At 31.2% G+C, this 11,523-nt stretch overlaps 2 long non-coding RNA genes across 2 annotated transcripts; both read left to right on the top strand.

Annotated features, from left to right (window-relative positions):
* The first annotated feature begins 379 nt into the window (after nucleotides 1–379).
* LOC137396598 (uncharacterized) lies at nucleotides 380–3,582 on the top strand. The gene is made up of 2 exons (XR_010978584.1): nucleotides 380–471; nucleotides 2,171–3,582. It is a non-coding gene; the product is annotated as an uncharacterized lncRNA (long non-coding RNA).
* Nucleotides 3,583–6,641: 3,059 nt separating this feature from the next.
* Nucleotides 6,642–11,006, top strand: LOC137396862 (uncharacterized). The gene is made up of 3 exons (XR_010978639.1): nucleotides 6,642–6,776; nucleotides 8,223–8,315; nucleotides 10,186–11,006. It is a non-coding gene; the product is annotated as an uncharacterized lncRNA (long non-coding RNA).
* The last annotated feature ends 517 nt before the right edge of the window (nucleotides 11,007–11,523 follow it).

Below are 11,523 nucleotides of genomic sequence, written 5' to 3'. Positions count from 1 at the left end.
TTAAAGCTCAAAAAGTCAAATATGGAAGTATATAGCTAAACAGTTAGCAACATCTAAAATAATTGGACTTTTAAAACTGGGCATTTAAACTAAAAGTAATTTAAGAAATTTTTAGGCAAGTCAATAATAATTTCAAAAAGTTGAACTCCTCAAGCAACCTACAGTTTTAAAACTTCAGCTCAACATGACAGCCCTATGCGTTTATCTATTATATTTTTTGCTAAAAAATCTTGATGTTTTCTAGTAAAATGGTTTCACATATTTATTTGCTAGAAGTTGCAGTAGAAGCTAGATTTGCAAAACGAGAAAGTATTTTTGAGTCTCATAATACCATACACCACATAACTTTATGGAACTTGCAGACAAATATTTTATCAATAGATTGATTGGTTTCATGCTGATTGAAGAAACTTCAGCAGACGGAGATGAAAAGTACAGCGCTCAACATAACAGTAATTTTAACTGTGCTGTGTAAGTATATTCAAAACAGTAAGAAGTTGATAGTTGTTGAGAGATACGCTACTATGTTACTCAATGTGTCTTATCTGGTTATTAGCTAAGTTATTTTTAAAAGCAATGTTACTAAATTTATAGTAGATTTTATCAGAAAGTGTCAAAATTTTTATATCATTTTCAATTTGTTTTATGTTTGAGGTGATCTGATTTCCAAGATGTTTCAAAATTGAAATCAACAAAACTTGATTGCAGGAAACATGTTAAAATCAATGCAAGAAGTATTTTTTAAACTAAAATTTAAGAATCTACATGAAATTATTTAGAGAACATAATGTACAAGCTGGGAAATAATTGTATATATTTCACTCCGTATAATATTATATACTGTATATTTAGAGCTTTTTCAATGATTTCGCCAATGTGAAAATTCAAACACCCTCAATAGTTTTAGTGTTAAACTAATGAACTTTTAATTCAATACCGAATAAGATTTCCTATACTCTTGCTACAGTTTGGGCTCTAGACACTGTTTTGGTTATTGAAGCCTCATTAGGGCAGCTGAAAGCCAGTAAGAGAGATGATTCCTCTTGCCAATGAGAGTTGACTTCTGGTAATAAAACAACTGAGTTGTTTCAGTTTTTAAGAAAGTCAAATGTGCTATACAAAAGTGATAAAGCCACCAAAATGATGAGCTTTGCTTTAAGGCTAATAGTGTCAAACCTCTGACAGAGTGCTCAACCAAACCGAAGCAAAGGAGCATAATACTTTTGCTACAGACAACAATGTCTCAGCTACTGAAGCCTTATTGGTTTAGTTACTGCTGAGATTCTCTGTATGAAGATTTCCCATAAATTTCTTTTTAGTTTAGTAATACTAGAAAATAATTGACAATTAATAAATCTATTTTTTGTCAAATCTAAACTATTTCATTGTAGGGTGTGTGTGTGTGCGCGTGCGCGTGAGCGCGTGCGCTTGAGCGCGTGCGTATGTGTGTGTGTGGGTGCATGTGTGTGTGTGGGTGTGTGCGGGCAAAGCTCTAATAATAATAATAATAATTATTATTATTATAAGCCAGCCATCTTAGGAACAGCTCACATATTGAGGAAGGTCCTCTCTTAGTGCAATTGAGGAAGATGTTAATCCTTTGGCCTTTTGTTAAGACCCGGACTCAACACGGACTAAAACCAGTCACCTACCACCACATGACTGTGAAAAAATTTTTTACAATAATAATAATAGGAACAGCTCACATATTGAGAAAGGTCCTCTCTTAGTGCAATTGAGGAAGATGTTAATCCTTAGGCCTTTTGTTAAGACCCGGACTCAACACGGACTAAAACCAGTCACCTACCACCACATGACTGTGTGTTGTGTACAGTTGACAGCAGTGTCGTCTAGGCTGAGAGAATTTTCAACTAAGCTTATTTCTATCATTGTCTACATTGTTTTCAATCTATTTACTTCAAGTACCAAACTTTAGAAACCTTTTGAACTCATATTTTTAAAAAGAATTTGACTCAGGAATCAAAGATTTGGTCCAATTTTTCTGAAAACTTTGTGAATTGATCTAAACATAGTAAAAGCTTATCTGTAGTGTTTCTAACATTTTAGCAAAAATTCAGTTTTTGATACATGTTTAGGATTTATTGCATGAGTTTATTTTTTCAAAATACTAACTATGTTATTATGATTGATCTTTGGTTTTTGATTGCAGGTCTAAGTCTAAACCAATTTACGGAAGGTGTTTATTGTACACACAAACTTTGTACCTCACTGTGTCACAGAAAATATGGCTGCCACACAGGACATTGCATTAGAATGGATCAATGCTCGTGTACAGATTGCGATGAATGCTTCAATGACATGTCATGCAATTTAACCTGCAAAAGGCAAGGAAAAGGAAAAGGAAGATGTTCAACCAAAGGACCCGCTAAACGCTGCCTTTGCACAGATGACTGTTTTGCTGATAAAGATTGCTTTTTTTCGTGTCAGGTCATGTCACGCTGTAAGGGCGGGAAGTGTGAAAATGGAGAATGTAGTTGTACAGGCTGTGGCCTACCTATTTAGGTTTTTGAGAATATTGCAGTTTATTTTACCAGAAAATGTTGTGCATATTTATCTACACATATTTTTGTAAGTAATATTTCACATGACCAAAATGACTGTGAAATACTGTTGGTCGGTAACTATGCAAACCTGTTTGGGAAATAAAACTCTGTTGATGGTCATTTATATCAAAAAGGCAGCAATAAACACAATTGAACTATTGTTGTTCTACAGACAAAATTAATTATTTGGTAGTTTTTTGAATTTTTATTCTACTGCATGAGGTTTTAAAGGCTGCACTACGAATATAACATATCTTACTACCATTATCTTAGCATGATGCTGACACTAAGCCAACTGTCAAAAATCTCTTTAAAACAAACCGCGACAAAATTATTGAAAATTTGAAGATCTGGGCAATCTTTTTTGCAACAATTTGTTGCAAAGGGTTAAAAATATTTAAATATCATTATTATAATCATTTTATTATGATTGGCTGTTACCATAGTCGTAATCATTGTATTATGATTGGCTGATAACATCGTTGTAATCATTGTATTATTATTGACTAATAACATTGCTATAATCATTGTATTATGATTGGCTGAAAACATTGTTGTAATCATTGTATTATGATTGGCTGAAAACATTGTTGTAATCATTGTATTATGATTGGCTGTTACCATAGTCGTAATCATTGTATTATGATTGGCTGAAAACATTGTTGTAATCATTGTATTATGATTGGCTGATAACATTGTTGTAATCATTGTATTATGATTGGCTGAAAACATTGTTGTAATCATTGTATTATGATTGGCTGATTAGACTGTTTTGAACTCTACTTAGTGAGCGGAGAGCAAAATAAAAAGCGCAAGTGGCCAAATTAAGGATTTTTGTTTTAGACTGTTTAGTTAAATATTCTGCTACAGTCTAATATTGTGATAACTACAGTTTTTCAGCTATTTGCATTTCAATAGAATGTTTTATGTGTAATTTTCAAGTTATTTTGGTGCTCATCTTGTTTCATGTGTAATTTTTTAATAAATTTTGTCACTCTCATTAAAGTTGTTATTGCTATACATTGTCTTATCAACTTAGGTTTGTTCTTTCTGCAAAGTGAGATCCATTGCATCAGACAAAGTTGTGACATATAAATTTTGCTAATTTCGAACTGTTTACATTTTTATCTATTGGATACTTGCAAGTTACCAGAACTTGAAAACCAAGACACGTAGTTGCTAGCTTTTGACCAATTTCAGATTTTCCTTTGCAAGTTATGAATGATTGTTGCCAGACTCTACTGTTATGAATGACTGTTGCCAGACTCTACTGTGTTGATTTCATTTTATGCAATGATAAATAAAATATACAATTTTAAAGGTGTTTTGTCTTTTTGAACAACGATTTTTAGTCTTGATCTTTACGGAAACCAAATGCCAATTTTTGAGCAGATGACACTAAAACTGTTTGTATTACAGACATCATTTTAATGGATGCCTCACTCAAGTTTCGAGGGCTGTAAAAACTAAAAACTGCAGCTTAAAAATCTAAACCTATTTTGCATGTTTTGAATAAACAAGCCAAACCTTGCTTATGTATAAAGCCAAGTAAACCTACTACACTCGGATATATAGTAAACCCTCCACAGCCACCAGTGTCTTTTCATCAGCGAGCATTGCCTACATGTAATAAAATGTTTCTAGACTGCAAAACACTTGCTCATAAAAATTTTGTCATTGCAATATAGCTTGAACAAAGTTAGTTCTGCACAGATTCTTTATTATTGCTACTAGTTTCTAATGAAGTTCCTTGATATTTTGCTCTCATTTTTACGTATTTTTACTTCCGTATATTACCTCTTTGCGGTTTTCGGGCCTACAATTTTTGTGGTTCTATAAAATATATAGTGGTAAAAAATGTTTATTGAGTCAACAGTTGATCTGCTGAATTATATAAATATTTGTAAATAATTATTTTTAATAGTTCTGATAGAAAATTTCATTCCTATTTGTTTACTAAATTTCTTAAAAACTCTAAATATTTAGGCTTTATTAAAGTTGCTGCTGATGCTATTATAGTTTTAGTAGAATTTTAGGGAAATTTATGCAATGTTTGTGTAATCACAATATAGTTTGTGCAAGTAGTAAAATATATTACCAGTTGCAGGTATTTAGTCTCTCTTAAAGCACTTTTATGTTTACACAATAATACAAAAAACAAAAAGTCAGCTAATGAACATGAGCTCGACATATAGTGTTAATCAAAGAAACAACCTTGGTTTTATTTGTCCAAAATGTTTTGAACTTTTTGGTAAAAACGGTTTAATCATGATCAAGTTTTATTGATTTGATTCTTGAAACATCCTGGCAGTCGGATCACCTCAAACATCAAAAACAATTGCAAATGTTAAAAACATACCAATCCTTTCTCAAAAAATGTGCAAAAAATTTTTAAGAGTTCATCACTGAACTTTTAAAAGTTTGAGTAGTTACATTTGAAGCAACAAAGGTCAAAGGTCAGCCATAGCAAAAATATATTCATATAATATATTACATTCATACTCTAAAAACCCACTATATTAGTTCCTAACAAGTTTTCAAATTGTCATATTGACATAGATTTGCTGTAGTCATTTTAGCAAAATGTATTTAAGTGTATTTGCTTTATTAAATATTAGGCATTCAAAATAAGTGCTTCAAAAGCTTGTTCCCACTGTATCGCCATATGTAAGTCTTGTCTTATCTGCGATTATTTGTTGACTATGTTTATTGTGAAATGGGATACTTTGGGAAAGCTCGAACCTGTTAAACTTTTCGGTTAGTTTTCCGAGAATCCAAAACAACCTGTGCAGTGTGCGCAACTCCAGCAATAGTGATTGGCTGTCGTAAATTGATCGATCCATATTTTCTTTTGTGACAGTTACTGCGGGACTAATGTTTCACCGTTTAGGTAATCCCATTGTGACCTCATTGTGACCCCATTGTGACCTCATTGTGACCCCATTGTGACCCCCATTGTGACCCCATTGTGACCCCATTGTGACCTCATTGTGACCCCATTGTGACCCCATTGTGACCCCAATGTGACCCCATTGTGACCCCATTGTGAGCCCTATTGTGACCCCATTGTATAATGAAGACTTTATGTCGCAGGCTAGTTGCTGTTGTATAGGCGGATGGGCTCGTGATAGTGTGAATATTTTTATCACAGATGATCACTTGAGCAATTTGAGATAAACACCGGCATATAGTGATATAGTCTGACCAAGCATTAAAAAAAAGCTGAAAAAACTCATTTCCTATGAACCAGACCAAATCTCAATATCTACAAGCTAGAATCAAAATTAGAATAATTACACTTGTGTATATAATAAAATATTGCTGTATATTATAATAGTATATAGGCAATGCGTAAGGGTTCTCTATTTTTCTTACTGAGCGAGCCTGTTAACATTTTCACTTGTCTAGATGTGTCTGCTCCATCCTGTCATCCTTTAATCTTGTGGGAAGTCCTGTGGCTATTTGACCTGATAAACCACCCCAAGCCTAGCTGAGAATTGGCCTAATCCCAAGTCTAACTGGCTTTCACCGCAGTATATTTATTTTAACCTAAATTTTTACTTATTTAAACAAAAATGCAAGACTTCAAAATTGTTCAAAATCTTTTTAGGCTTTGTTTTTAGTAATATATTTTTGTATTTTTTGATCTGTATTAATAACTCATCAAGTTGGTTCAATTTATTTATATTTTCAGGTATTTCTTTCTGTTTAAGTCAGTAATTTGGAAAATATTTGCTACTCATATAAGTGAAAACATTTTTATAACATCTTTTACCTTTATTTTAATATTTTCTCTAGTCAAAATGTAACTCTAAAATGTCTATTTTAAAATGAATCTCAAAAGCTAGAGTACTGAGTTCTATTTAATTTCCCAAAATTTAATGTTTGGTACACAACTGAAGCGTCTTTAGAGAACTCGCTCAAGTGTACCAATTTAGCAACAATGGCGTGGCATGTTCCGGCTTGCAAACACAAACACATTAAGTTATCTTAAACCGAATGTCTAGCTCAATTAGTTTTATTGTCAGATCAAAAACCTTGAGTCAACTTTTTCCATGCAACATTACAGAAGGCTGACTTATAGACATTTGAAGTCATGTAAGAAAATTCTGGACTATTCTATGGAAATGTTTCAGGGAAATTTTTCAGCTTTTCTTTGTGGATATTGATTTGCGTTTATGGGTAGTTAGTGCTGCAATTCTACTATGTGAGGTAAGACATTTTGTTTTTATGGCATTATATGGTTCAGAAAAAATCTATATCTTATCATAATTAATACATACTAGATTAACTGTGTATTCATCATAAAGGTAAGGTATGAAATAATATATCTAGATTTTCTTGCTGTTGTTTTTAAACACTATAGAGCTAACTTAATTTCTGTAAAGTTTCTGAACTAAAAATCACTTGATTTTTAACTAAAACTATATCTAGATGTTTTGATGCACGAAGGTTGTTTTAAATGGTAAAAACAAATGTTATGGTTTCTATCCCAACAGTTTTTTTTAGGATCATTCAAAACATGTTCTTTAAACAAGAAGCTATGCATAATTGCTATAGGTTTATAATTTAGATGTAGATTGCCTGAATTTGAGTAATGAAATAATAATAATAATAGTAATGAAATATTTGATTCTATTTGCAAATCACTGCTGTTGTTTTTAGTCAATTTGAAAGTTATCAAATATGCAACTTGAGTTTGATCATAATGTTCAGAGCCTTTAGCTGTTTAACACAATAGCGTGTTTGATGTTTCACTTGAAAGCCTATTGATTTCTTATAAAAGCTTCAGTATTTATGTCTTTGTAAATAAAATATATGAGTGTTCAATTGAGAGGGTTTTCAGCCTTACCTCTTCAGTACTTAATGTGTCACACGTACATGTCCTGACATATAATATAGATTTTATTAGCTTTCTGCAGTTACTAAAACAATATTATGGCTTGAAAGTATGCAAGTATTGTTAATTTAGATTATTACTTACCACAATAAAGCCAAAAACATAGTAAAACGATCTAAAACACATAGTATGTTTTGTAAGCTCATGAAGATAGAAATATATGCTATATCATAGGTGTGCCAGTTTGAGCTGTTTATTCTGAAATTCAGATTTCAAGCATATTTTTCAGTTTAAAGAACTTATTGGTATTTGGAATTTTTTTTACAAATACTCATCCGAGTATACACATGCATACATGTACTTTATTATTATCATTTATTCCTTTAATTGGTGTAGGTTATATTGTGGTAGCAAATGTATATACTATTATAAGTTAGTGTCACAAAATTTAAATAACTTCTTTTATTTTTCATTAAAAATCGTAATTTAAAACATTATTTTACAGATGTCATAATTTACAACTCAATTTACTTGTACTATATTTTAAGGCTGAATGCTCTTTACAGACACCAATGCTATAATTTAGTGTATGTTCTGCATTGATTGAATTATTTGCTGTTTTATGAGGTTTTTACTATATTTTGAGATATTTAAAGTTTATAGGAGTAGATGCTATATTATTTAGGTATATGTTATATTATGTAATATATCCTGTTTTGCTTATTTAGAGTCAAAAGCTCAAAGCATAATTTACATAAAAATTCTCATATTTAGAACTGCTCTTTTTAATCAGCCAATATCTGAGATAAACTTTTTAGAAACCACATTCTAAGTGGAGGCTAAGTGGACTCAACAGCAAATGCATATTTCTTTCCACTGTTCTGCCCTTACCATGACCGCTTTATTGATATGTGAGTACAAAGTTATTATTTTATATATTTAGTGCAACAACAATTGAATTCAATTTAATTGTATGCTTGATTTCAAAAAAATTTTAATTGTTTGTGTACGAATATATGTTGCAATTTAACTGAACTTTTATATTCTGCATATAGTAATTTGTGGCTAGCTTACAAAGCAAAATAGTTAAACATCAAATGAATTGATGCTGTTAGAGTCAAGTTAACTGGCCATGTACATTGAGTTAAAATCACATCAAAGCTGTGTGCTTAAATCAATTAGCCTTGTCGTTTATCTGTATACATAAATATCATAGTTTGCTGTCATCTATCGTTATCTGTCTGTTCAGTTATCTGTCTTCTCAGTTATCTGTCTGTCTAGTTATCTTTATGTCCAGTTATTTGTCTGTCCAGTTACCTGTCTGTCTAATTATCTGCCTGTCCAGTTATCTGTCTGTCTAATTATCTGCCTGTCCAGTTATCTATCTGTCCAAGTATCTGTCAGTCAAGTTACCTGTTTGTCCAATTATTCGTCTGCCCAATTATCTATCTGTCCAGTTATCTGTCTGTCCAATTATCTCTCTGTCCAATTATCTGTCTGTTCAGTTATCTATCTGTCCAATAACCTGTCTGTTCAGTTACTTATCTGTCCATTTACCTGTCTGTTCAATTATCTGCCTGTCCAGTTATCCGTCTCTTCATTTACCTGTATTTTTAGTTATTTGACTGTATCATGTAGCTTTTAAAATCTTAGAACTAAAAGCTGGCTTCATGTTGAATTTGAACTCACACGTTTTAACCGCAAAATTAACCACTGAGCTAGAGAGTCCTTAGTAGTCTATTGCTCTTATTATATACTGTGTACCTGTTTCTCAATTGCGCTCGCTAACTGACATAATAATTGACTATTGTAACCCCACGAGTTACAATGCCCCTGTTATAAATACTCTTTGCATAATTATAAAGCCGATGCTTTTTTCCTTACCATACTAAAGCAAATTCGTTTTTGCCATATGATATCAACAATAATTTTTCTTGAAATTAAAATTTTGTTATTGTTGAACTGATTACAACCAAATAAAAAAATATTGATATGTTATTTGGCCACTATCTTTGTTCAGCGTTATCGGTTGTGGTGAAAACCAATCTGCAAACAAATAAGTGATAAAATTTTAGTCAAAGTATAAAGTTTACTAAAACTTCCTTCAAGTATGTTTTTAGTTTAGTTTTTAGTTTTTTTACACATCTGTCTCAACGGTAAGAACTCTGCATGCAGTACATTGTAATGTTAAATTTTCTTGCAGATCATAACCATAAAATGCACTAAAGTTATTGTGGATAACTGTAGTTACTAAGGTTAACATATTGTTTTGTTACTATTTTTCAATGATGATGATTTTTACTAGGTGTTTGCATTAGATAATTACTATGGGTCAACATTACTATTTTCTCAACACTAAAATAAACTGAAACCATATAATTTTATAGCAAATAATTTTTCATTGTAGTCATAGCTAAACAGACTATATTTAGTCACTACTTGCTACTTATTTCACCCTTACATTTAAACACCTTTACAGTTTTATTTTTCCTCCTAATTCATTTCAACAAAACATTTCTTTCATGATATAAAATTTAAAAGTTGCAGTGGTTTAAAAAGTTTTGAAAACCTCAACAGTTGTTTTATTTTTTCTTTCAATTCATTTGAACTGGACAAAAAACACATTTTTTCATGATATTAAGTTTAATAGTTAGAACGGTAAATGTTTTATGTGTTAAATAAAAATAAATTTTTTGTCTAAAGCTTTTATTATTACCTGAGCAATGCCAAGCACGAACCTAATAATACAATATTTTTCCATATTTGACATGTTGTTTGTAGATGTCAAAGACCTTCAAGGCCTGACAGAACCTGTTTGTACAGCATTGAAATGCAAAGACTTCTGTAGCAGAGTTTACAATTGTAATTTAGGAACTTGCTCTAAATTAGAAAAATGTTCATGTGATGAGTGTCCGTATTGCGAATCTGATGAGCAATGTACCAAAATCTGTCAGACTAAAAAAAAGTTTGAATACGGCAAGTGTACATTAGGCTCTTGGACAGCAAAATGTATATGCATACGCTCATGTATAGATAACACCTATTGTTCTATAAAGTGTAGATGGCACCTGAAGTGTCAGAATGGATTCTGTGTAAAAGGGAAGTGTGAATGCTTGAGCTGCAATCGGATTTAAGAATATGTGGTTTTATGGTTGCGATTCCAAGACACTCTTTTTTACTTACAGATTATATGCATTGAAATAGGATTATGTGTTATAGTAAATATATTAAGGTAGCAAATCGATTTGAGCATTTTTGAAAGAAATCCGAAAGTTCTACCAATTTTTGCTGGTACCAAAAAAGACTATTTTATGTCATATTTTAAATTGTTCAAAAAAATATTACTAAAAAAAATTAATAAAAATAGAAACATTTGCAATCAGTGTCTTTACTTTTATTTTTAGTTTAATTCAATTAAATTTAAAAAATTCCTGTTTTGCAAATCTATCTATTCATTTCATGCCACAACTGTTTTTTGTTATACTCAGTGTTTACTTTTAGAATATTCAACACATTCTGTGGCCTTATGCAGATTCATGGCAGAATTGCTTTTGCCAATAACTTATTATTTGTTTCAGATTGTCTAAAATAAAGAACGTCATTATCCCTGAATTTATTTGATTCTTTGATATTTGTATTGCTTATAAACTATAAAAATATGTTTTAGTATATATACTGTAGTTAACATACAAAATAGGAGAAAGCATTAGCTTAATTTATAGAAATGACAGGTTGAACAAACAAATCTTACTATTTTTTATTTTGATTGAAACTGTAGTCAATTATCGATATTTAAGCTTCAGCGCGTATTGTATATTTTTCTCCAGCCAAGGCAGATAAAAGCAAATCAAGCAGTGTAAAAAAAAATAAAATAATAATATTAGTGACATTGGACTAGAATAGTATGAAAAAAAATTCTTATTATATAAGGATGCTTTAAACATGGGATGAACAATATGTTTATGTCTGGGTTTTATGTGTAGCTATGAAGGAAGTGGTTGGGTGCTGGGATATTCTGTTAGAGTATTTTAGACAGAAGAGATTCAAAAATAGCGAAATTTCCTTAAGCCTAATGGCCTCTAATCGCTGGTCATTATTTTTCACATGAGGCATCATCAG

This window comes from Watersipora subatra, chromosome 5 (assembly GCF_963576615.1).
Source record: "Watersipora subatra chromosome 5, tzWatSuba1.1, whole genome shotgun sequence".
Lineage (NCBI taxonomy): Eukaryota > Metazoa > Bryozoa > Gymnolaemata > Cheilostomatida > Watersiporidae > Watersipora > Watersipora subatra.
The sequence above is the reverse complement of the archived record's forward strand: the minus strand, read 5'-3'. Positions and strand labels throughout refer to the sequence as shown.